The sequence below is a fragment of the Pygocentrus nattereri genome, chromosome 11, assembly GCF_015220715.1.
Source record: "Pygocentrus nattereri isolate fPygNat1 chromosome 11, fPygNat1.pri, whole genome shotgun sequence".
Lineage (NCBI taxonomy): Eukaryota > Metazoa > Chordata > Actinopteri > Characiformes > Serrasalmidae > Pygocentrus > Pygocentrus nattereri.
The window spans coordinates 17,074,435-17,098,930 of NC_051221.1; the positions used below are offsets into that span (position 1 = coordinate 17,074,435).

The window sequence follows — 24,496 nt, forward strand, 5'->3', positions numbered from 1 at the left end:
ATCTCTGTCGACCCTGTCCTAGATCCCATGTGTAAAATGCTAGGGCACGATCTTATTCGGCCTGCAAAAGTGTTTTCATTTTCTACTGATGTTAGCCTGTTTTTATGATGCACTGTACTACAGTTCCCAGCATGCACTGCAATGTAATTTGTGCTCCGCCTCTCCTACCCTAACAATAATCTTTGAGGCAGCAGTTACACCTCAGTTCTACACAGTTCCACACCAGTCATCTCACCAAATGCACTAGCTGTGTTTCAGCTGCAGTTCACCTAATATAAACACCTAATGTCGGCTCAGCTGCTCAGAAATTTAGCTCAATTATTGTTTAACTTCAGGATGCCAGGTGTCTAGTTCAGGCAGATAGGCAGGTTGAAAAGACTGAGCTCCTGGGGACCTTTGAAATTATGAATTTGTGCTACTTCAAGTAACCTATATTTTGCTGCTGATATTTTTGCATATTTTCAGTAAACAATAGCCAGTTGGGGTTGTAGCACAACATTTAATTAAAAACGAAATAAAAAAAACATAAAGTATCTTCCATGAACAGAATGGGTTGTGGTTGGTTTTTTCCACCTCATTCACCAAGTGTCACAGTTCCTTGTGTTTGTGGGTGCCTGTATTATCCTTCTAATGAGTGTCCGCTGTTGTTCAGAGAACAGGAAAATCTTGACAGACTTATGATGGAGAGTCTTTGATGGATGTGAGCAGAGTAATGTGTTATTGTGACGGAGCACAGTATGGAGTCAGAAGTGTAGAGCAACACACATTAATCTAACCGTGAAAAGAACAGAGACGGAGCTCACGCACAAGAGGAACAGAGAGGAAGGAGAAGGCAACAAAGGAGAACAAAGCTGCGAGGGAGAGGGAGAGTAGAGATGGCGTTGGGGCGCTAGCTTGTGGAAAGCCCATTCATCATGCAGTGCCTTGTGGGATATGTTAGGGTCACTCTCACACAATCACTGTCTGTTCTGACTTAAACCATCCCAGAGAAAAGAGCACTCGCTTAGATAGAAAACAGCTGATTCTCATTCACTCACACTCTCACTCACACTCTCTCTCTCTCTCCTCTCCTCTCTCCTCCTCTCTCTCCTCCACTCAACTCACTCACTCACTCACACTCACTCACTCACTCACTCACTCCTCTCGCTCTCTCTCTCTCTCTCTCTCTCTCTCTCTCTCTCTCTCTCTCTCTCTCTCTCACACTCACTCACACACACTCACTCACTCTCACTCCATCTCTCACACAACACTCTCACTCACTCACTCATCACTCACACTCTCTCTCTCACACTCTCACTCACTCACTCACTCTCTCTCTCACACTCTCACTCACTCACTCTCTCTCTCTCTCTCTCTCTCTCTCTCACTCTCTCACTCACTCACTCACTCACTCACTCACTCACACACTCACACACTCACCACACACTCACTCACACCTCTCACACTCACCATCTCTCACACTCACACTCTCTCACACTCACTCTCTCACACTCTCACTCACTCACTCACTCACACTCTCACTCACACTCACTCTATATATATATATATATATCTTTCTGTTTTTGGCTCAGTTTCTCTATCTCTCTCACTGCCTTTTTTTCTTAATTTTTTTCCTGCTTTCTTACTTCTCATCTTGCTTTTTCCCTCTTGCTTTCCATGCAGTCTGTTAATCTTAGTTTTATCATAATCAGGTGTAGTGCTAGAGTGCCATGACCTCAGCCTTGATGGAAGGAGGAGTTTCTTTACTTTACAGTGATGAAAAACCATCAGTGACCTTATTTAAAATGTTTTGACATTGCGTCTCTCTCTCTCTCTCTCTCTCTCTCTCTCTCTCTCTCTCTCTCTCTCTCTCTCTCTCTCTCTCTCTCTCTCTCTCTCTCTTCCCCCCCCTCCCTCCCTCTCTCTCTCTCTCTCTCTCTCTCTCTCTCTCTCTCTCTCTCTCTCTCTCTTTCTCTCTTCCCCCCCCCTCCCTCCCTCTCTCTCTCTCTCTCTCTCTCTTCCCCCCTCCCTCCCTCCCTCTCTCTCTCTCTCTCTCTCTCTCTCTTCCCCCCCCCTCCCTCCTCCCTCTCTCTCTCTCTCTCTCTCTCTCTCTCTCTCTCTCTCTCTCTCTCTCTCTCTCTCTCTCTCTCTCTCTCTGTGCATCTCACTCTCTGTGTGGGTAAAGAGTATGAGCTCATTATCTCCCGCTTCAGTGTGCATGAGTGATGTGCACCACACTCCCGCGCCAACTCTGTCCTTGTGTGACCTGCTCCTGTGGAGCTCTCCTGAACTAGTTGCCCAGCTATGCCTTACAGCACTGATCCTGAATCACATCTCCCAATCTACTGTGCTCATGAGTCTAAAAAGCTCTTTACATTTACTTAATTCCCTTTTATAATTTTAATCCATTAACCTTTTCAGTTAACCTGGTAACTAATGATTTAAGCCACTGTGCTTTTATATTCAATTTAGTCATCGATTGCCATTGGCTATGACTCAATTGATGACTTTAAACAGCTTTTATTAACTCTTATTTTTTTTATTTTTTCACTTGGTTATTCAACTGTCATTTAATAACCTGTCAAAGGCCGCCTTCTGGAGGCTCAGTGTCGCAGTGTGTCTTTTGTGAAAATGTGCACTCTTGACGCTACAGCTATGGGCTAAGCCCAGTACAGGGTGGTGAAATACTGAAATACCAGACTCTGTAACTAAACTACATTGGAACGCCCAGGAGGTTCTAGCTATTAATGTGAAGGACAGAAAAGCAAACTTCATTGTAATGTCAGGTGGTTAGGCAGGAAAGTAAATAGGAACATCCTGACTACCAGTAAATCCACAGTAAGAATCCTTCATTTCTTTTTGAAACAATTTTGTTTCTAGGTAATGCAACTATGCTGTAGTTTTTTACTCTGTACAGCTGGAGATTTTTAATTTACTGCTTGAATGTGTGCCATTACTGTTACATTTTGGTAGACCGTCTTAACTGGTCTAGTAACATTTTTACTCTTTTATTGTTATCTAGTACTTTGGAGTTCATACCTTACGCTTACCCGGTTAAGCCCAAGAACCTTTTTAACATTTCACAGAAATATTATCAGACACTTTTGGAACTTCCTATCACTACTTGGGCATCTGTACCGGACACAGAGTTTAGACTGTGAAAGAAATTGTTGGGGGAAAATGGGGGGGGTTGCAGTGTCAAGAAGAATAAGTATTTTTTTTTGTTGTTCTTGCTGTAGTAGCTGCATGCCTTTACCCCTTTCTGCCACCAGGAAAAGAATAAACACAGAATTCAGAGCTGTCATGAAGTCTTTGGTTGGTTGAAGTTGTATGCATACTTAATACATGGTCCCCACTGTCCTCTTCACTCATTCACTCTGCTCGAGTTTATTTCTGAGACTTGTATGCCTCCAGCACTACCTGAGAACTCTTTTCTTCTTTTTATAGCACTCAGTGCGGATGTGTCCCTTACACAACCTTCTGTGCCCTGAAGCTATCTTGAGTGAGATTAAACAGAAGTTGAGGGAGGGGGGAGGATGGAGTAGCTTAAATCTCTTAAAATGTTAGGATAGGCCCATATTGCATATCTGATGGAGACAGCCTGTCACAGATAAATGAAGGCCAGAGTTTTTTGTGTTGAAGGTGATCCTGATGGTTCACAGAAGAGTGTACTAACCTTATCAAAACGTGATTGTCTTTTGAAGAAAGAGATCAAACGTTTTGATTTTCTGTATTTTACACACTCACACAGAGATAGATGTGCAATACATACTTAGCAGTGGTGGACAGTAGCTAAGTAAATGTAATTAGTTACTGTACTTAAGTAGTTTTTTCGTGTATCTGTACTTTACTTAAGTTTTTCCATTTTGAGCGACTTTTTACTTTCACTCCACTACATTTCAAAGTCTAATATCTGACTTTTTACTCCACCACATTCTGAGAAATCTGTCGTTCCTTTTGGTTTCTGTGTGAATAAAAACGTAACTTGTCAAAACAAAATAAGCACAAAGCAAGAAAACCAATCAGGGCTCAGCGGTCACTTTGTTCTGAGCTTGTTTTGACCTGTTGGTCATACCGACCCAGTACAGCACACAGTTCAATGTCAGTGCAGCGGCGTAAAAATCTGGGAGCACATTCGTCCTTAAATGATGAAATAACCTAACTTTGTGTAAATAGAGCACAATATAGAAATATGTCCACATGTGCAGTTTGACTGGCAGGTTTCTTTATTTCTGAATTCAGACAAACACCATTTAATTTTATAGTAAATTAGTTTGGGCTGGTTTATGTTTATGAACAGAGGCCTACAGATCAATATAGTAAAGGAGCTCATCTGTGATCCTGAGTTTAAAGCCAGTTTTTATTAAATTTATAACTAAGTTACAAAGTAATCTTAAACTGAAACTCTGCTTGTGTGTAAAAGTGATTTCAGAGCCACTCGGTTCTCCCTGATGGAAACTGTTTACCTTCAGTGTTTTGTGCTTATGAACATTTTAATAGACGTCAGCGTCACTAATTAATGACGTTCTATTAAAAGTTTACCAAGAGAGACGCTGGAGGACTTTCACCTAAAATGAGTTCATGAAGCCAGTCTTGTTATAAAAATGATAACAGGACATCAGAGCCAGAATTACTCTTTTAGTACTTTTAGTTTTGATACTTAAGTACATTTGAAGCCAAATACTTTAGTACTTTTACTCAAGTTGAGGTCTAGAGTAAGGACTTCTACTTTTACTGGAGTAATATTTTACCTTGGGGGTCTCTTCTTTAACTCAAGTACGTGATTTGTGTACTTCGTCCACCTCTGATACTTAGTGTTAGCATCAAGTTAGTAAACATCAAGTTGCTTACTTGGTTTCTGACACTGTGTTGTGGATTTGAGGTCCCATCTATGCTCAGTACATTTTTTTAGTATCAGAGATTTCACTTACAAAATAGCAAAACAAATGGTTATTTAAGAATTAAGATTTAAAAAGTCAGTGCCTCAAGGTCATTTTGACCTCACGGTAGTTAACAGATAAGAGGTTATTGTTGGGGTTGACTGACATTACCTTAGTTAATTAATTTAGCTATTCTGAGAGTTAGCTTGCTGCGTTGTAAATTAGGTATGTTAGCTAATTAAGCTTGGTATCAGTGAGCTTGCTGCCTAACATAGTTAAGCAGTGTAACTGTGTTGTATCTCTATCTCCTACTAAACTAACCTCTGAAGGTGACCGTATTAGCTGACTTAATTCTGTTTTATAGAGAGATTTTAGCTTGATGGCTACCAGGCTGACTTATATTTTGCGAGCTCGGCATGCCCTCATACAACACACAGCTGTTACGGGAGGCTGGGAAGAGTTTGTTCAGTTTGTAGTCATGTTGAAAAGTCGCTGACCTGGCTTTCAGGATTGGACTCCATCTCAAATTGACAACTCAGTCGGAAACAAAGTCTCACCGGTGTTTACAGATGCTCAGGAGAGAAGGGTCTGTCTGCAGACTGCAAGACAGGGGCAGAACCACTCTGGCGGTTGACTGGTCGGAACCGAGTGGGCAAGCTGATTAATCAGAGCACACTGGGCTCATTGGTAAGTGGGGCTTAAATGCACAGGAGCTCTAGCACAGTGTAGCAAACAGAAGGTGAATAGAGAAGCACAGTATGTGGAAAAATGTGTTTCTGGAACGCTGAAGCATGTAAATCTATTCTAATAGACCCCCAAAATAACATTTTGAACATTGAAAACGAGCAAAATGAGCTCCATTTTAGTAACTGATTCTGTTTTCAGAAGTAGCATACTTAGTAGACCATTTGAGTTTTTTAATCACAATACTTCGAAGTACAAAAGTTAATTTTAACTTTGCTTCACAACCAGGCTACTAAGCACTCTCTGAATAGCTTTCTTCTGAGCTTCAGGCACTTTCATAAAAGAAGAGTGCTGATAGCTTTTTCCACATTCTTCAGCTGCACTAATTGGACTGCAGATGGAGCCTTATAATGCCGTATCTTTCAGGAAATAACCTTTTTTTTTAATACAGACTCAACAGTGTGTTTCTGTGACAGAAATTTTAACTACAGAAGCAGTAATTATCGCTACATAATGTGCTACCAAAAAAAAATGTTAGTTGGATCCCACAGTCTTACTGTTTAGACCAGTGCTCACCAAACCCTCCTTGTGGAGATAAACCTGCGAAGTTTAGTTCTGACCTGCATCGAACATGCTGCACCCTCCTACGCTTACGCATCTGATCCAGGCAATCATGGACTTCTTCAGAAGTTAATTAGCTGGGGCTGAGGTGGCAGCCTGTTTTCGAACTACAGACCATAGGATGGAAGATCTAGTGTGACTAGAGTAATTGCTACAGCTCATATGTATTGGCCGGTCACACCCAGCGTTTCTGCTGTAGAGTTGTACAGCACGTTCTACAGACGTCCTTTTTCCAAATATAAAAATAGTGGAGTTACTTTACTGAGCAAAATGTAATTTGTTAAAAGAGCATTCACTGCATTAAAGGTTCCTTGCCTGATCTGTAAATACCTCTTTGTTTCAGTCTGGGGCGCTCTGACGCTCTGCTCGCGCAGCCTGGGTGCTCTGACCTGGACATGGGTGTCAAAATGAAAAACAAGACATTCTGCATCGCTCATGCCATGCAGAGGTAGTGTGTGTGTAACAGGCCTTACACTTGCTTAGGTTTAGTGCAGCTGGCTTTGATTGATTAATGCACAAACCTGAACATTAAACACTTACATTATATCTTGCCTTCATTTGATCTTGCACGCAGCTGGTGCAGCCGGCCCCAGATCCTGTCCATAGAACACAAGCCTGTTACACATTCAAGAAAGTGGGTTCTTTAAGGGTGAAGAACAACTGTTAAATATATAACAACAACTCTGAGAACCATTCGAATGCTTACATGGGTTTTCGCCTGGTGTAGTGGTTCTTCTCTATGATGGTAATATGTAGTACCTAAAAGGTTTCCAAATTAAACCCCCCCCTTTATTTTTTGCTAAAAGTGTAGCTCTCCCTCTCCTGAGTCCCTTCTCTCCTTCATTCTGTTTCTTGCCTTTGTTCTCCTCTACAATCAATCCCTCACTTTTCTCTTTCGTGCTCTCGCTCTCTCTCTGTTACATTGACTAATAATTCATATTTCTCGCAATAGCGGCGGAGAGTTTTGTAGCTACTTTTTAAAAAACTTTCATGTATTATTGAGCTTGTTCAAAAGGCAGGTTTGAATAATAGATGTTGGAGCAAGTCATGTCATGACTTATCCACCTCCTCTGGTCTTTTCCCTCCTTCTATTTTTGTTTGGATTCCATTAAAATTTCAGCAGCTTGTTTTTCTCGCCCTTTGTTGGGATGGCGTGGTAAGCTTGTAGTGGTCAGGGGTTTGTCTGTAAAAATAAAACCCTGTTTGCGTTTCTGGAGTTTTGCTCAGCGTTGGTGTAAATGACAAAGTAGCCTCCAGCTATCTGGACAGTAGAAAACATCTGCACCCCCAGAGTTACCGGATTAATCTAGGACATTTAGTCTGTCCCTTCTGTTCTTTCTCCTCCTTTTCCGAGTCCTGTTATTTGTCCTACGGTTTGTCCTTCTGTGTCTTCCTTTTTGTGTGTCCACACTGGCGTCCTGCCTTTTCACGAGGTCATTACTGTAAAAGAGAGTGTATTAACCTTCATGGTGAAATAAAGGATGAATGTAGTGGATGAGCCGTGAGCCGAGCCGTTCTATTAGGCTGCTTCTTCTCATCTCACCTTTCTTTTCTTCTTCCTTTCTCTGTGATTCTGTGATCATTTAAATAGCTGCTATCCTGCTCTCTCCACTGTGCCTAATTACAGGGTTAAATATTTATTACCAGCTTCTCCCCACTTATCAAGGTCTCTGTCTCTCTCTCTCTCTTTCACTCGCTCACTCACTCACTCTGTCTGTCGGCTGTCTCTCTTTGTTGCACTTTTTCTTTCTCTCTCTCTCTTTCTCATTTGTTCTCTCAGCATTTTATCTTTCTTGTTCATTCTTCCTCCCCTTCTCTTTCTCTTACCCATTTTTTTCTTTCATTCTCTCACTCACTCTCTCTGCTGTCTTTCTTTGTCTCTCTTGCTGTTTCTTTTTTCCTTTTCTCTTTCATTCTTTTTTCTTCCATTGTTGCTTTTTTCTCCTTCTGTTTCTCTCTCACCAGTTTTTCTTTTTCATTCATTCCTTTTCTCATTCTTCTCTCTCGTTTTTTCTTTTTCTCTATCTCTCTCATTCTTCCTCTTAGTTTTTCTCTTATTCTTTCTCCCTTTGTCTTTTTCTGCCAACGCCACTTTTCTTTCTCCCTCTCTATTTATTCCTTTCCCATTTTTCCTTTTTTACTCTTTCTTTTTTCTCTCTTACTTTCTTTGTCTTTCACACTTTTCTATTCTCTTTCTGTTTTTCCACTCTTTCTGTCTCTCTCTTGCTCAGTTTTTCTTTTTCTTTCTTACTCATTCAACCTCTCACTATTTTTCTACTCTTTCTCTTTCATTCTTCTTCCTTTTGTCTTTTTCTTCCACTGCACTGTCATTTTTCTTTTCTTTCTCCCCATTCTTTCTCACCCATTTTTTCTGTCTTGTTACCCCTCTCTCTCTCTCTCTCTCTCTCTCTCTCTCTCTCTCTCTCTCTCTCTCTCTCTCTCTCTCTCTGATCTGAACACTGTAGTATTCTTTTCAGCTCTTTAATTAAAACCAGATCAATCATGTATAGGCAGTGTGTCCAATTAGGAGCTGCTGTAGTGTGTACGGGCTCAGTCTCCGCGGGTGTTGTTATCTGTTATTAAGCCTCTTTTTTTCCCCTAGTATTGGCCATGATTGCTCGGAAATCCGTACACAATGCTGCAGTAATCACACTTCCACTCTGTGCAGAGTGGGAGGCGACTCCGCTCCAGTGCTGACCAGAGAGGCAAGTGAGGCCACACGAGAGTAGAGCGCATTGTTAAACCTCTGTTAGGTTTAATACCGCAGGCCGATCTGTGAACACTGTAGCAGCAGTAGCAGTAGAGCCCCTTTCGGGTGTTCTGAAGGTGTTTGTGTGCATAAAGTTTATTGAAGGAAGCTAATTTTCAGCTGTGTTCTTCTGCATCTAAAAGGGGTCAGACCCAGCTTTGAATCCATATAAGAGTCTTTTTTTTCCTGCAGTGCCACTGTTGTTCTGAAATCCCTGAGATGGATTTGAAGTAGGACATCTCAGATACAGGTAGACATAATACACCTTTATATAGTGCTAATGTTCCCTCTCCAAAATAGCAGTTAACCATGTTCATGCCAGCAAGGTGATGCTTTGCCTGCCTAATAAACCATTATATTACTGTTATGAAGGGGCTTTAGATCAGGCCATAGGTTTGCAAATTGAAAAAAAAAAAAACAAAAACAAAGAATTTATACCTGTGTAAAAGTCTCTAGAGTGAGATTTTCAAATATAAAGACCAAGAAACCCCCATTCTGATTATATGTCTTGAAAGTGGGAACTTTTGAAAAACCTACACCTGCCTCAGGTGGCTTTTTTTTAAAAAATGTTTTTAAAGGATATGCATGCATAAACGTTTTCCTTTAGGAAAGCACCAAAATATTTGGTAAAAATAATCAAAAGATTAAATGGGTCTAACACTAACACACAATCTAACACCTAATAAATAATAGAAATAGTAATAAAAATGAAAATAAAAACACTTTCATTTGCTTTGCTGTGCTGAGTAATAGATCAACATTGAAACACACTGCAGCTGCGTTCTGTGTGATCTTTAGCTTACATGCCTTTTAACATTTACCTGAAACCTCCTAACTCCTAAAATCTTTTGATATGAATTCTTTTTACCTCTTGTTTTGAGTCTTGTTGCAAACACATGCATGCTGGATCCTGCTGAGGTTCATGGTTGTTTCTTCTCTAAATGATTGATCATTAATGATTCATTCAAAAAGCGTAAATAAAACAGCAAGTTTTATATAAAAAAGGTTCCTTCTTTCAGTTTTCAGTTGAATGCATCCTGAATTAGTTTTTGTCATTTGTTTGAATGCAGACGATGAGGACAACAGGCTAAATACTACAGCAAATTGCTACCTGGCTTTTTAGACACCTTACCTCAGTTTTTTCTTCTGTTCTTTCTGAAGGGGTAAAACACTTGTCAGTGATGTCGCTACTGTGTTGACAGAAGATAGGATTACAGTTTTTCTTCATGATTTTGTCCTACAATGGAGGTAAGAGTGGTAAGACTTAATGCTAGTTATATGCTTGTGTGTGTGTGTGTGTGTGTGTGTGTGTGTGTGTGTGTGTGTGTGTGTGTGTGTGTGTGTAACCGTGAAGATCAGTGGCTAGGCTAGGAGGATTGGTTGACACAGCAGGGATTCTCAGCAGTTTGATGTATTTGCGCATTGCATGTTCAGTATAGTAATGAAAGAACGTATAATATTGTGAAATCTGTCGAACCGATTAAGCTGAGAGATTGTGTTTATGGAACCGAATGCTGCACAACACAACACATTACATATTAAGCTCTAGTTATAGGCCGGAATATATCCCCTTAAAATCTGTTTAGCCCACAAAGTGTTCATATCGTTCTGGCGCTAATGTCCTTTTACACAAATCCGTTTTTTGCTGGATTTTTGTAATAGCTGCCCTCATGAGCAGTTTTGGTATCAGCCCAATTTAAAAGCTTCACAAAAGCTTTGTTTCCTCTCTGTTCCTGTCCAACTCTCGGACATGTGGTGGTGTTTTTGTTTTTGTTTCCTCTCTTGAATAATAAGCATGAAGAGTGGTGAAACAGACTGGAAATCGCAGAGGATTTAGCTTCGCTCTGTGGAAAGCATCTTCTGCTGAATACAGCAGGCTGTCTCTGTGAAATCTAACAAGCTGCCATGCTCTGATACCCTGACCTCACCATTTTTTTTCCCTGACAATGCCAGCATCTTTCTCATGGGAATCCAGAGACCTGTTTTTGTTTTTTGTTGTGTTTTGTCCCCTTCGACTCTGCTTAATCAGAAGCTGAAGCCTGCGTGGCGTCCTGTGAAGACAAAATGACGAGTAGAGCTGTTGAGAAACGCTAACACACTGACACTTGATGCAGCAGCCCATTTAAAAACCAGCACTGTTACACTTCATTACTCTGGAGTGTTTTTCAGGATGTTGTGCGGGTGATGTTTTAAATGTTTTTTGGAGCTCTGAGTTGTGTTGAGGTGACACAGTGAGGCCAGGTTACTCAGGGTTTTCAGACTTGAGTTCTTTGTAAAACTGTGCCATCTTTTGGTGCTTCTTAGTGAATGCAGACTTTATTAAACTGAGCAGAATGAGTTGTATGCTTGCAAATAAACAAATGGATTGTCCATTGTTTCTTCGCCAGAACATGGGGCTGGGTGTCCTTTCCTAAAAAATGTTTGCCACATTCGCAACCAGTCAAATTAGTTAATTAGCTTGACAGATGGACATTAGAGCTGAGAAGTATTTAAATATTTGTCATAAAAAGCTTAGGTTGGCTTGAGTAAGTGGGTACCTAATTAGCCACTTTAGGTTTGTACTATTTAAGTGGAAATAATGACCAAAAAGACATTGTTCAAATTCTTATGACTGTCTGGCAGCTGCCTTTCAAGCGGTAGGTCATTAAATCATATTGGTTCCTGTTTGGGTCACTTCTCGTTTGTATTTGAAATGTGGACAAATATCTAATATAATATTAGATTAGTCCTTTAGATTTGGTTGCAATTAAATGCACAGTATAAGTTTTGGGGATTTTGGAGACCTCTCTGGTGGAAATGTAAAAAATGTGTGAAATTCCATGTTCTGTCTTCCGAGGATGTAGGTGAATTATCTACTGTTGTCATCCTGTCTTCATCAGTGTAATGTTGATTTTCCATTTAGACCTAAACAATGAGCCCATGTTTTGGAGCCTGTGTGTGTAGGTTAATACATGAAGATGTATGACATGGTCTGAAAAACGGTGAAATCATGTCTGACATTTATGACTTGCAAATGAATATTTTAGGGTGACTCAAAGCAGGCCGTGTACACAGTATTTCTTTTTCTTCTGACTAACATAATGGTACTGCTTTTAATATATGCCTTTGCTAATGAGTGTCAGTCTGCTGCCCTTCACACAGCAGACTGGGCTCAGTTCCCGACCCTGATGAGCACACCGCACTATGCCGGTCCACTCCCACTATGAGTCTTTGGCCATGATTTCTAACACTACATTCACCTCTGTAACAGAATTAAATTGTTAGCTACTCTGGATAACAATGTCAACCAAGTAAATGTTATTGGTATGGAAAAGTCATAAATATGCAAAACAAAACAAAAAAGAAATGATCCTGTGTACCTGCCACCTGCCTTTTCACAAATACTTTCTTGCCTCCCTCAGGTTGACATCCACTGATTAGTAATGGTGTAAGCTTTTGGGTTTGCTTGCTATTTGAGTGATTAGGAGACCATACACTTTGTCATTTCTTGCATTTATGTATTCTAGTTACATTCCTTGCATCTTGGAAAAACAATGCATGTAAACAAAGAGGCGAATTCTGCTTTAATTTCTGATCCCAGCTGGCAGGCCTAATGGACATGTAGGGCTTTCGCTTTCCTTCTTGATGTTAGCTAGTTTTGTGGTTAGTAAAATGAGGTTGATATCTCTGATCTTGTGCTTGATCTATTTTGGCATGTGGAAAGTAATTTGATCCAGCTGACCTGAGCATTCTGCTGCTAGGATGGGTTGCTTTCCAAAAAGGAGACCTATATCGTGTCTCAGTGGTGTCTGGAAGTTGTAACTGAGTGAGTATATGAACCAATATTGTCGCCACACTTATTTTTTTGTGTGTGTGTGTGTGTGTGTGTGTGTGTGTGTGTGTGTGTATCTTTATGACTGACAGCTGCATAGACTGCTCCATTCTGATTTACCACTCAGCAGCATACCAACCTCACTGCAGGGGTTTTGCAGACATTTCCAAAACAGCAGACTTCATTATTGACTTGTCTCGCAGCTTTAGATTGAAATTGAATTCCAGCTCTCATTTAATTTGTCCTCCAGCGACTGTGCTCGAATGTGTCATTCCGAATAGGACCCGAACCCGCTCCTCACCAGCACGTCGATAGCAGGAGCGCTTTGCAGATATGACAGCTTGGCCTGTCCCAACCCCCAGAGCTGCCAAAAATGATAAATTACCCTCCAGCCCTCCTTTCTGCTCCCTCATTGGTTAGCTCTGGGGCAGTTCAACCTATTTGTTCTGTTGAAATACCCAGTTGGTAAACACAACAACAGTATTGTGTGGATTAGAGCTTTTAAGCATTTCTGAAAATTTGGTCAGAACCCAAAAACAACTGGAAACTTCCTGTCTGAGTTCAAGTCAACTCAAACCACAACGTCAAGTTCTGAGTCACAAACTGACTCGAGTCTAGCAGAATTTTGTCTGAGCCCGACTCAAGCGAATTCATCAAGTTTTGTCTGAGCCTGTCAAAGCTTTGTTTGAACTTGACCGGAACTACATTTACATTTAGAGTCTGAAACTGGCTGAATTACAGGGTAGTGACATCTAGCTGTCACTAGATTATGCATACATACTGTGCGTGCACATCCAGTTGGACATATAAGACGTGAACATGTGTGCACATTATACTTCAGCTGCATGAGAAATCGTGTGTGTGTGTGTGTGTGTGTGTGTGTGTGTGTGTGTGTGTGTGTGTGTGTGTGTGTGTGGATCAGTGAGTGAGCAATTGAGTGTGTTAATGTGTGTGAGGGAGACCAGTGTAATATATGGCCTGAAGTGCTGGTTTTAATTTGTTCATCACAGCTGTCTGTCACCGTTCTGTCTACAGTCCGTCATGCTGTCCCCAGTGGGGGTAAACCCCCTCGCATTTCTCCCTCAGGAAAGTGGTGGTCCAGCAGTGAGAGAGTTTGGCTGTGACTCAGTAATTCATGGTTCTGATCCCCACTGATGGCTGCTGCCTTTGTGCCCTTAAGCACAACTCTTAAACCCCAAATGACCAAACGACCAGCGGACTGCCCCACGCGCAGCTAATGTACACTGACTTCAGCGATGCTGTCGACCAGGAGCAGGGTGGACGCTCGCTCGCTCGCTCGCTCACTCACTCACTCGTTTATTTCTTCGTCTTTCAGTCATTCTGCCTCTTTCTTCTTTTCTTTCTTTCTTGCTTTCTTTCTCCTTTCCTTTTGTCTTTTTTCTGTCTGTTTCTTGCAGTCTTTGCCATTGGTTTGTGCTTTCTTTCTTTCTTTCTTTCTTTCATTATTTTTCATTCTTTTGTTCTTTTGTTTCTTTCTGTTTTCTTTCGGCTACTTTATTGCATCCCTTTTCTATTTTTTATTTCTCCCCCCTCTCTTTGTCTTTCTGATCTCCACTTTGTTTTTTTTTTTCTTTCCAATGTCTTTCATTTATTTTTTGTTTCTTGTTTGTTTTTATTGTATTGTTTTCTTTCTTTTTTTCTTTCTTTCTTTCTTTCTTTCTTTCTCTCTGTCTCTCTTTTCTTTCTTTCTCTTTCTCTCTTGCTCTCTTTCTTCTTTCTTTCTCTTTCTCTTCTTTCTTTCTCTTTTTTCTCTCTCTCTCTTTCTTTCTCTTTCTCACTCTTTCTTTTTCTCTTTCTTTATTTTTTCTCTTTTTTCTTTTTCTTTCTCTTTTTCTTCTCTTACTCTCTTTTCTTTCTCTCTCTCTCTCACTCTCTGTTTCTCTTTCTTCTCTCTTTTTTTCTCTCGCTCTTTCGTTCTTCTCTCTCTCTCTGTCTTTCTCTCTCTCGCTCGCTCTGTTTCTCTTCTTTCTTTCTTTCTTTCTTTCTTCTGTCTTTCTTCTCTCGCTCTTTCTTTCTTGTCTTTTTCTTTTTTCTCTCTCTTCTCTTTTTTTCTTTCTTCTCTCTCTGTTTCTCTCTCTCTTTCTCTCTTTCTCTCTCTCTTCCTCTCTCTGTCTCTCTGTCTCGCTCTTTCTTTCTTCTCTCTCTTCTCTCTCTTTCTTCTCTTTTTTCTTTCTTCTCTCTCTCTCGCTTTCTCTCTCTCTCGCTCTGTTTCTCTTCTTTCTTTCTTCTCTCTCTTTCTTTCTTTCTTCTGTCTTTTTTCTCTCACTCTTTCTTTCTTCTCTCTCTCTTTCTTTCTCTCTTTCTCACTCTTTCTTTTTCTCTTTCTTTCTTTTTCTTTCTCTTTTTCTTCTCTCACTCTCTTTTCTTTCTCTCTCTCTCTCACTCTCTGTTTCTCTTTCTTCTCTCTCTTTTTTCTCTCGCTCTTTCTTTCTTCTCTCTCTCTGTCTTTCTCTCGCTCGCTCGCTCGCTCTGTTTCTCTTCTTTCTTTCTTTCTTTCTTTCTTCTCTCTTTCTTTCCTTTCTTCTTTCCTCTCTTTCTTTCTTTCTTTCTTTCTTTCTTTCTTTCTTTCTTTCTTCTGTCTTTCTTCTCTCGCTCTTTCTTTCTTGTCTCTGTTTCTTTCTTCTCTCTCTCTTCTCTTTTTTCTTTCTTCTCTCTCTGTTTCTCTCTCTGTTTCTCTCTTTCTCTCTCTTTCTCTCTCTGTGTCTCTCTGTCTCGCTCTTTCTTTCTTCTCTCTCTTCTCTCTCTTTCTTCTCTTTTTTTCTTTCTTCTCTCTCTCTCTCTCTTTCTCTCTCTCTCTCTCTCGCTTGCTCTGTTTCTCTTCTTTCTTTCTTCTCTCTCTTTCTTTCTTTCTTCTGTCTTTTTTCTCTCGCTCTTTCTTTCTTCTCTCTCTCTTTCTTCTCTTTTTTCTTTCTTCTCTCTCTGTCTCTCTCTCTCTCTCTCTCTCTCTCTCTCTCTCTCTCTCTCTCTTTCTCTCTCTCTCTCTCTCTCTGTCTCTGTCTGTCTGTGTGTCTGTCTGTGTGAGTTGTTACTCTGTGGAATTTCAGAATTAGCTGACGGTTCATTTTTGGAAGGTCTATTAATGGAGGAGTAATTGAGGACAATTCCACTCCAGAATGTCGCAGCTCAGAACATTGTGAATATTTTCTTTTGTGTGTGTGTGTGTGTGTGTGTGTGTGTGTGTGAGAGAGAGAGAGAGAGAGAGAGAGAGAGAGAGAGATTGAAAAGGAGGTAGAGAGAGAGAGCGAGGGCTTGGCTTCAGTCCTTTGCACCTCGGACTGTGAGATTCACTGTGTGTGTGCTTGCAGATAGGACTCTCCGTAAGAAGAAGTAACGAGGTAATTCCATCACTGAAGGATGGAGGAAATAGGTTTTGAAAGTCAATTTCAAATCAAAAGTATTGGAAACTCAAAACACGTTGCCAGTTTCCTGACCTTCATAAGCATAAAGAGCTTAAAGAAAGGAGGGAAAATGAATGTTAATGGGTGGAGAAAAAACATTTACAATTTTTTCAATTAATATTTGAAACGCGCAAAACAGTGTACTAAAGAAGCAGCTAGGGCTAACACCATCTCTCGCTCTCTCTCGCTCTCTCTCTCTCTCTCTCTCTCTCTCTCTCTCTCTCGCGCTCTCTCTCTCGCTCTCTCTCTCGCTCTCTCTCTCTCTCTCTCTCTCTCTCTCTCTCTCCCTTTTGGAGTGTGTGATTGATTTCTGAACTGATACAGGCCTTGGGGAAGGAAAGCTGAAGGACAAATTGTTTGTTTTATTCAAGACATTCTTAAACTAGCAGATGGGCTTCGGAGCTTATTTTTGACTATACAATGACAAAAAGAAACGAAAGGTAGACATAATTTTCAGTACAAAAACAGCCTCACAGACAGTTTTGAAGAACACTTGGTCAGAAAACTCAGCTGAGCTATTTCATTTTGATGAGCTTCATCATTGTTTTAGACAAGAGATTTGTTCACCTGTACCTTGAAGAGTAGAGTTTTTTTCTGCAGACCTCTTGCCTAAAGCATGAATTTATTTCATGCTGAAATTGCAATTAGAAAAAAATTCTATTTCATTGCAGGTGCTATACAGTTGCATGTAAGTGTCAACCATCCACAGTTCCGTCCTGTTGTCCAGCTGTTTGTACACAATATGTTGCTATGACTGACTCCATAACCTTGTTCAAATGCAGCTCAAATGTTTAAATAAATACTCCCATGTTTCCAGTTACCCCATGCTGTGAATTTATTGTTGAGTTTACATTATTTGCGAGCCAAACAATGTGTTGTGGGTTAGAGGTTAGGGAACCAGCCCTGTTGTTGGTTCGGTCCCCTTGGCAGACAGTCCATGACTGAAGTGCCCTTGAGCAAGGCACCTAACCCCCATTTGCTCCCCGTGTACCATAGGTAGGGCTGCCCACCACGCCAGGCAAGTGTGCTCACTGGCCTCTAGTGGGTGTGTTCATTAGTGTGCATGTATGTGGGTGTTTCATTACATGGATGAGTTAAATGCGAAGGTGTAATTCCGCAGTGTGCACACACAGTTGGCTGATGATTCTGAATTCAGTATCGGAGTGTTATGACAGCAAGTGGTCTACAGTCACGAAGGAATTGAGCCATGATATATATCCTCTCGCTGGTGCGGAAACCTGGAAACTGCATTCACCTTATTTTCATGTTCACCCTTTGTTCGCATTTAACTACAAATCAAAATAGCTATAATATTTTCATGTTGCCAACTTGTACATTTGCTTGATTTTCACACCATGAAAATGTTAAATTTTTTAAAGTAATAAGTATGTTCAGCTTATTTTGTCCACTTATATAGGTTTAATAAAATGCCATCCATCCATCCATCCATCCATCCATCCATCCATCCATCCATCCAATGCACTCTTTTTAAATCAAATAAAATTTGTCATTTTTTTAAGATGACACAGTTTTTATAGGCCGTCATACATGTTTATCAAGAAATGGAAAAAGAGAGGGCGAGAGCTTGGCATAGTGACAATTTTAGTTGACTGTTATTTGCCATATTATTCATTGAGATTAACAATTTAGTTGTGTTCTTGTTCATTGTAGTTGCAGTTCAATGTAGTTCATTGTAGTTTTAGTTCAATGCAGTAGTTATACAAGCCTAAAGTGGCCAATTAGTCCTCTTGCTTCTAGCTGTAACTAAAGAGTACCATGTTAAGTGTCTGTCTTTCCCTTCTTAAGGCTTGAGAAGTGTCTCTTCTTTTATGTACATATATAGCCAAAAGTATGTGGACACCAGACCATCACACCTATATAAGATTTTTGGGCATTCCATTCCTATCTCCCCCTCCCCCTCCCCGTCTGTGGGAATTTGTACTTATTCACTCAAATGAGCATTTGTGAGGTCAGGCACTGATGTTGGACGAGAAGGCTTGATGTTCCAATTCATCCAAAAGGTGCTCAGTGGGTTTGATGGCAGGGCTCTGTGCAGGCCGCTGGAGTTCATACCAAACTTGTAAAAGTCACATCATAATGGACCTCACTTTGTCCAGAGGCATGGTCATGCTAGAATAGGAAAGGGCCTTCTCTAAACATGTGCCACAAAATTAGAAGCATATAATTATCTAAAATGTTGTTATACGCTGTAACATTAACATCAACATTACCTTTCCCTTTAATTAAGGGGCTTTATTTATCCATCTTCCACCAAACTTTACTGTTGACACTGTGCATTCCAGTAGGTACCGTTCTACTGGGATCATCCAAACCCCTGTTCATCTGTTAGGCTGCCATCACTCCAGAGAACATGTTTCCACTGCTTTAGAGTCCAGTGACGGCGTGCTTTTACAGCGCTCCAGTCAATACTTGGTGTTGGCATAGTAACCTTAGGCTTATGTGCTGTTACCTGGCCATTTCATGAAGTTTCTGACGTACAGTACTGATGCCGATGTTGCTTCTAGAGGCAGCTTGGAACTCCTTGGTGAGTAATGTAGTGGAGAAAGTGTTTTTATGCACTTCAGCACTCAGCAGCCTCACTCTGTGATTTTGTGTGGTCTGCTTCTTCATGTTTGAGCTGTTGTTGCTTTTAAATGTTCCCTTTTCATAGTAATAGCACTTAGTTGACTGCCAAAGATCTATCAGAGATTTTCACAAACTGATTGTGGCAAAGGTGGCATCCTATAACAATGCCAAGTTTAAAGTTGCTGAGCTCTTCAGTACGACCCATTCTAATGCCAATGTTTATGGGAATTACATGGCTGTGCGCTTGATCTTATACACCTGATTACAATGGGTGTTGCTGAAACACCTGAACTGGGTAATTAGGAAGATCCATGTGCTTTTGGCCATATAGTATGTTTGACTCACCCCAATTAATATAAATACACCCCATTCATATTCTAGTCTTTTTGTTGGTGCGTACATTGATGTTGTGCATTAAGACCACACACCTCTATCGACGTTTGAAGAAACATTATAATCATTTCTATGGTGAGTGTATGGACAAAAAGACCACTGATGAACCCACAGCTCAGTCATAATATTGCACCATGGCAGTCAGACAAACCTCAAATAGAAGGGTTCTGAAGTGCCACATTGGGTTCATGATGAGCTCATGCATAACTGTTCTGTGTATGAGCTAAATGAGCTATACGGTTCATACAGACTCGCTCCCATACATGCATCAGCCAGGTTGTTGTTCTACAACTGTATGTCACCTGCAGTTGAAACAGGGCTCAGAGGCTTACACAACTACAGACACAAGATCTAAAGGGGCTGCCAAAGCTTACCAAAGCCTCACCATTTATTTCATAACAGAAGAATCTGAACTGAAGAGTAGTATCATACTTTTCTCTTGACCTTCCGGTTGAAAACATCATTACTGGATTGAAGGACAGACTTGACAGCTGGACTCTGAGTGAAACGCTGATCTCAGGCAATGCTTCAGTCATTATTATTATTGCCATTGGAAATAATTGAGTTGGCCATGCTACAGTGTTTTAGCCACAGTCACCATGTTGTGATAAAGTGCTAAATGCTATCAGAATAAATTCCAAACAAATGTATGCATCAGTAATTTAAATTATAGTCATAAACTCACTTTGGAGGCTCACTTTCTCATCAGAACCTCCGCCGTTTCTATTTTTGCACTCCTCACGTCCGTATACTTAAGAATAACTCCAGTTTGCATTGTTTCCCATGCCGAATAATAATCCTTAGGATGTAATAATGTCTCGGAGTTTGAGGACAATTCCTCCAATACAGAAAATATGCTTAAAGATTGCGCCAGCAAGTGGGACTTTGCACAAAAAAAGAAATTGAAATTATTGGTTAGGAAATTTGTTAATTAGACATTTTTCTACCCAAATCCTTCAGGCCTACCAGACGTCATTAAAACTGTTCTTTCCTCATTTATTTTTGTGCATAGTACAGCCCCGCCAAAAGCTTAAGCACTGAGAAGTTCGCCTCTCCGTTGTTGCTTGTAACATTTGAGCTTAAATACAGCCCAATGGAGCAATCCAATTTCAATATGTACCATCCTCTGCAAAAGTTTGGAGCCTTGCTCAAGTCATAAGGGAAAATAATAAGTACACATTCTGAATGGAAAACAAACTGCTGCATATTTGAGCCTATAATTACTGTTTGTTTGCTAAAATTAACACGTTCCCCCTAATATGTTGGACCCATTAAATAAATAGAAATTATACTCCCAAATGTGCACAAAAATGCCGTATTAAACACTCTGTAGAACAGTGACCACCAACCCTGCTCCTGGAGACCTTCCTTCCTGCAGACTTTAACCACAGCTCTAATTGGTCCCAATTGACTTATCAAATGATTACCTTTGAAAGACCTTAATTAGCTGAACACAGTGTGTGAGTTTTGGCTTGGTGGTGAAATGTGTAGGCAAGTAGGTTTTCAGCAGCAGGGGTCAGTGACCACTTGTAATGTCGTAAAGTGCAGTGTTCTTGGTGGGCGGAGAGGCAAAAACACAAAACTGTGCTCAAATAAAGAAGGCAGATAGGTTTCAAATCACATTTTGAATTTTTTTTTTACATATTTATATAGTAACATTTACATATGCTTTGTCATTAAATGACTTCAACTGTATGATTTTTAAATGCACCTCTTGGGTCTCACTTGTAACTGGCACTCATGTTTAACACTGTCCACAAGGGGGGTGATACCGGCACGCTCATAACTTCTGCGTTCTTTCTGTGAGTTTTTTTTCAGGGGTGCACTGGCCCTCGGGAGGACTGGGACAATTCCCGGTGGGCTGCTGTGTGTGTCAGCTGCTGACAGTGTGAGAGAGAGAAACGTATGGTGGCTTCTAATATAGGCTTATTGTAAAATGAATAGACACTGAAACAGCATGAGCCAGACGAGTGCTGAAGTGCACATATCTAGACAAGCTAGTGGCTCACTGCATTCTCAGTGTGTGTTCATCAGCCACCAACCCCAAAACAAAGCATAAGCATAAACAACATCTGGGGATGTTAAACTGTGACGGCTAGCTAGAGAGATGGAGAAAACCTCCAAAAAGCAGAGGGGGAGAGGAGTACATGATAATTCAGAAAGTTACTGAAACAAGTCGCAAAGAAATAAAGAAATGAAAGTACATGGTTTGTTTGAATGCCGGAGTGAGGAACCACAGGGCTTGAGAGCAGAAAGGGTAAGTAAGCCAAATCATTCCGTCTGTTTGTCCGTTAAGGCAGCAGATGGCTTTCTTAATGTCAATGTGCTATCGCACACTGGCTAATTAACTAGCTAACTAACCAGCAGTCACTCCAGTTCTCAGCCAAAACACAGCATCTTTGATGTTTTCATGCTCTTATATTTTAAAGAGTCCACTCACTGTAAACATGGTAGCAGGCTTAGTTCTGGGTAGGGAACACTGTGGTTGTAGAGGGCTGGTCTGGTCAAAAGTCCAGGGCTGAATTTAGTTCCTAGTCCAGCCCTGCATTATAGGTTAAATCAAAGTGATATAGAGAACTTCACGTAGTCCTCAACTTACTGATGAAACTCTCATTTCTCCCACTTTTCCATATCCACATACTCTAAGGGATTTACCTGGGACTAGCTGCCTCTAAATCTGTTAAAGGATGTGTTAATGTAAAATAGCTGCAACGCATGTGCTTTTTAAAGGTATCTTGGGAAATGACAGAGGGTGAGGAGGTGACAATAAGATAAGAAAGATAGAAGCATATTATAACATATATATTCCATGTACAACCAGCCACTTCATTAAGTACACCTCCTCGTGTCTACACTCGTCTATTTTCTCAGCTCCACTTACCATATAAATGCACTTCTACAATTACACACTAGTCCATCTGTTTTTCTGCATGATTTATTAGCCACCTTAGAACCTGCTCTTTAGTGTTCAGGACCCCCAAAGGACCACCACAGAGCATGTATTATTTGGGTGGTGAGTCATTCTCAGCAATGATGTAGGAATGGCATGTTTGTGTGTGTGTGTATGTGTGTGTGTGTGTGTGTGTGTGTTGCAGTGGTACATGTGGACCACACACACAGCAGTGCTGCTGTTGTGCAACTTTGCTGTCTGCATGACCTTTAGATGTCCACAGCTCATCTAATCATGAAAACCACAGCCACTAAGGCTGGACAGTTGTCTTTTCTTCAACAGGCCAGTAGAGAAAGTTAAAAGCATACTTTTTCTAATTGGCCTTCTAAAACTTAGTGCTTCATTAGATTTATTTATTTATTTTTTTCCAAACATGCAAGGTGGATCATCTGCTGTTAATAGTCGGGTATAAATTAAATCAAGAATGAATTTAGCTTAGGAAGACTTTCATTTCCTCACATCATTCTACCCCAACTTGCATAAGTCAGCTGGGTTATGGTAATAAATCCACTGGCTATTGAAAAATAAATAAATAAATAATCAGGTACTACACGCTGGTGCTTGATATCCATGACACGTTGTGTCCTTGTTAAAGGAGAATAAGAACGTAATACATTATATGTGGTATAATAATATGCTTGTTTTCTTATTGGGAGAGGGAAGGAAGGGTTTGGGGTAACTGTGGGGCAGGCCAAGTCAAACGTCCTCACAGGCGAACTTTGGGCCACGGGTCACGCTTTTGTCAGCCCTGTTGTAAATGATGAAATAGGGGCACAACAGATTTAATAAGGTCTGGGTTGAAAAACAAACAAGACTATTTAAATTTTGTGCTTGTGCGACACGTTTCTTCTTTGTGTGTGCGCTTGCGCATATAATAGTCCGACATTGCTTTAAGTTGCAGCTTGTGTCTCAGTGACTCGCTGTTTTGCTCATTACTCCCTTGATTGCACTGTAGTTTAGAGAGCAACCTCCCGTCACTCAGAGGGTTAAAGGCCAAGTTTTACCAACAGCTGTTTTGCTCTAACATAACGTGCTGATTACAGTGCGGGGCTGAACGTTAAGCTGATGTAGAGCATTCTCATCGGCCACAGGCACTCAGGAATTCTGATGCGGCTGTGTGGAGCTGGCAGAGGATTCTAGGACTTTGGTGAGGCTTATTGTAGAGTTGCTGAGAGTGAACGGGATGCTTTTGGAGAAAAGCAGCCTCCCCGCCTCTCTCAGGTTTAAACTCTCCATATGACTCTCCATTCCACAAAAAGAAAAACTGTCACGGTCAAAGCGGCTCCCATGTGGTTGCCATGGGGAGCATGTGGTTTCCACGGCGCTGGTGCAAGAGTTTGCAGGAACATCATTTGTTAGTGTCGGTGTGAATGTGGAGCACGGAGGAGCTGCAGGGTTTGTTGCTGACCCTCAGAGTCCCTCCGGCCCCCTGCGCTCACACTAAAAAAGCTGGCCTCTTACGGAGTACCACTGAATAACAACCTGCACCTCTACCGCTTTTGTTCAACCTTCAACATACTGCACTCAACTATTAAACATGCTTTTACTCCAAGGACTTTCAACAGCACTTCACAAAGGTCTTTTGTTCTGCTCTGCTTTACAGCACAGAGAGGTTTGACCAAAATTGTCCTTTAGGCCTGCATGGGAAAACTCACACTGTATTCTTCGTAAAGTGATGTCCCACGATTTGTTAATAATTTAGATGTGAAATTAGAATTCTGCAGTGTTTGCTCTGAGGACAGATAACATTTCTTCCTTTATTTGATCTTATTTTATTAGCCATTTCTGCTCTGAGGTCTCCCAAGGACCACATCAGTCAGGAGATCCTGGGCAATGGCCCGGTCAGGAAATATTGGCCACACACACAGTATGCTCAGGAATATTCATCAAAATGTAATTGATTGTGATGATGTATTATCTGTTTTATCTGATTTGTTTAGCTCTGTCTTTTTGCTTTTAAAATTCTACAGCTGACATCTAGTGGAGTTTTGGACAGATGCTGAGAGAGTGGCAGAAACAAAGACCACCCACCATCAGCCATTGTAGTTCCCATCTGAAGTGAAACATCATTAGGAGCTTTATCATTCCTCATAGTGATTTTTCTTTTCTGTTTGGTAGCTGGGTTTCATTCTGTGCATTAAGCTGGAGTGAGTTAGCAGTTATCAGTGCTCTTTATCGAGCTAATGTTTTCAGCTGGAGCATACTGTTTGGCTTCAGCCTTTGCTGTCTAACGGTGCAATGATGAATGGGACGGATCATCAGAGCAGCCGTTAATGTTACAAATTCACCGGTAGTGTTTGAGCAGTGCTGATCTTTTTGTGTCTGTAACACTGTAATTTCCATAAATAAACTGTCACATGTTAAATATTAGTCGCGGTATAACAGCAGAGCAGACAACATGATGGAAAAGAGAGCAAAAACCTA

At 40.8% G+C, this 24,496-nt stretch overlaps 1 protein-coding gene across 2 annotated transcripts in view; it reads left to right on the top strand.

Annotated features, from left to right (window-relative positions):
• ndst1a (N-deacetylase/N-sulfotransferase (heparan glucosaminyl) 1a) overlaps positions 1 to 24,496 on the top strand; it is an 86,706-nt gene that overhangs the window by 27,534 nt on the left and 34,676 nt on the right. Inside the window, exon 2 of one of the 2 annotated variants that reach the window (XM_037542894.1) lies at positions 10,075 to 10,161. The exons of the other annotated variant lie outside the window; for it this stretch is intronic. The gene's annotated coding sequence lies outside the window, so the exon portion shown is untranslated. The remainder of the gene's footprint in view (positions 1 to 10,074; positions 10,162 to 24,496) is intronic. 2 annotated transcript variants of the gene reach the window in all.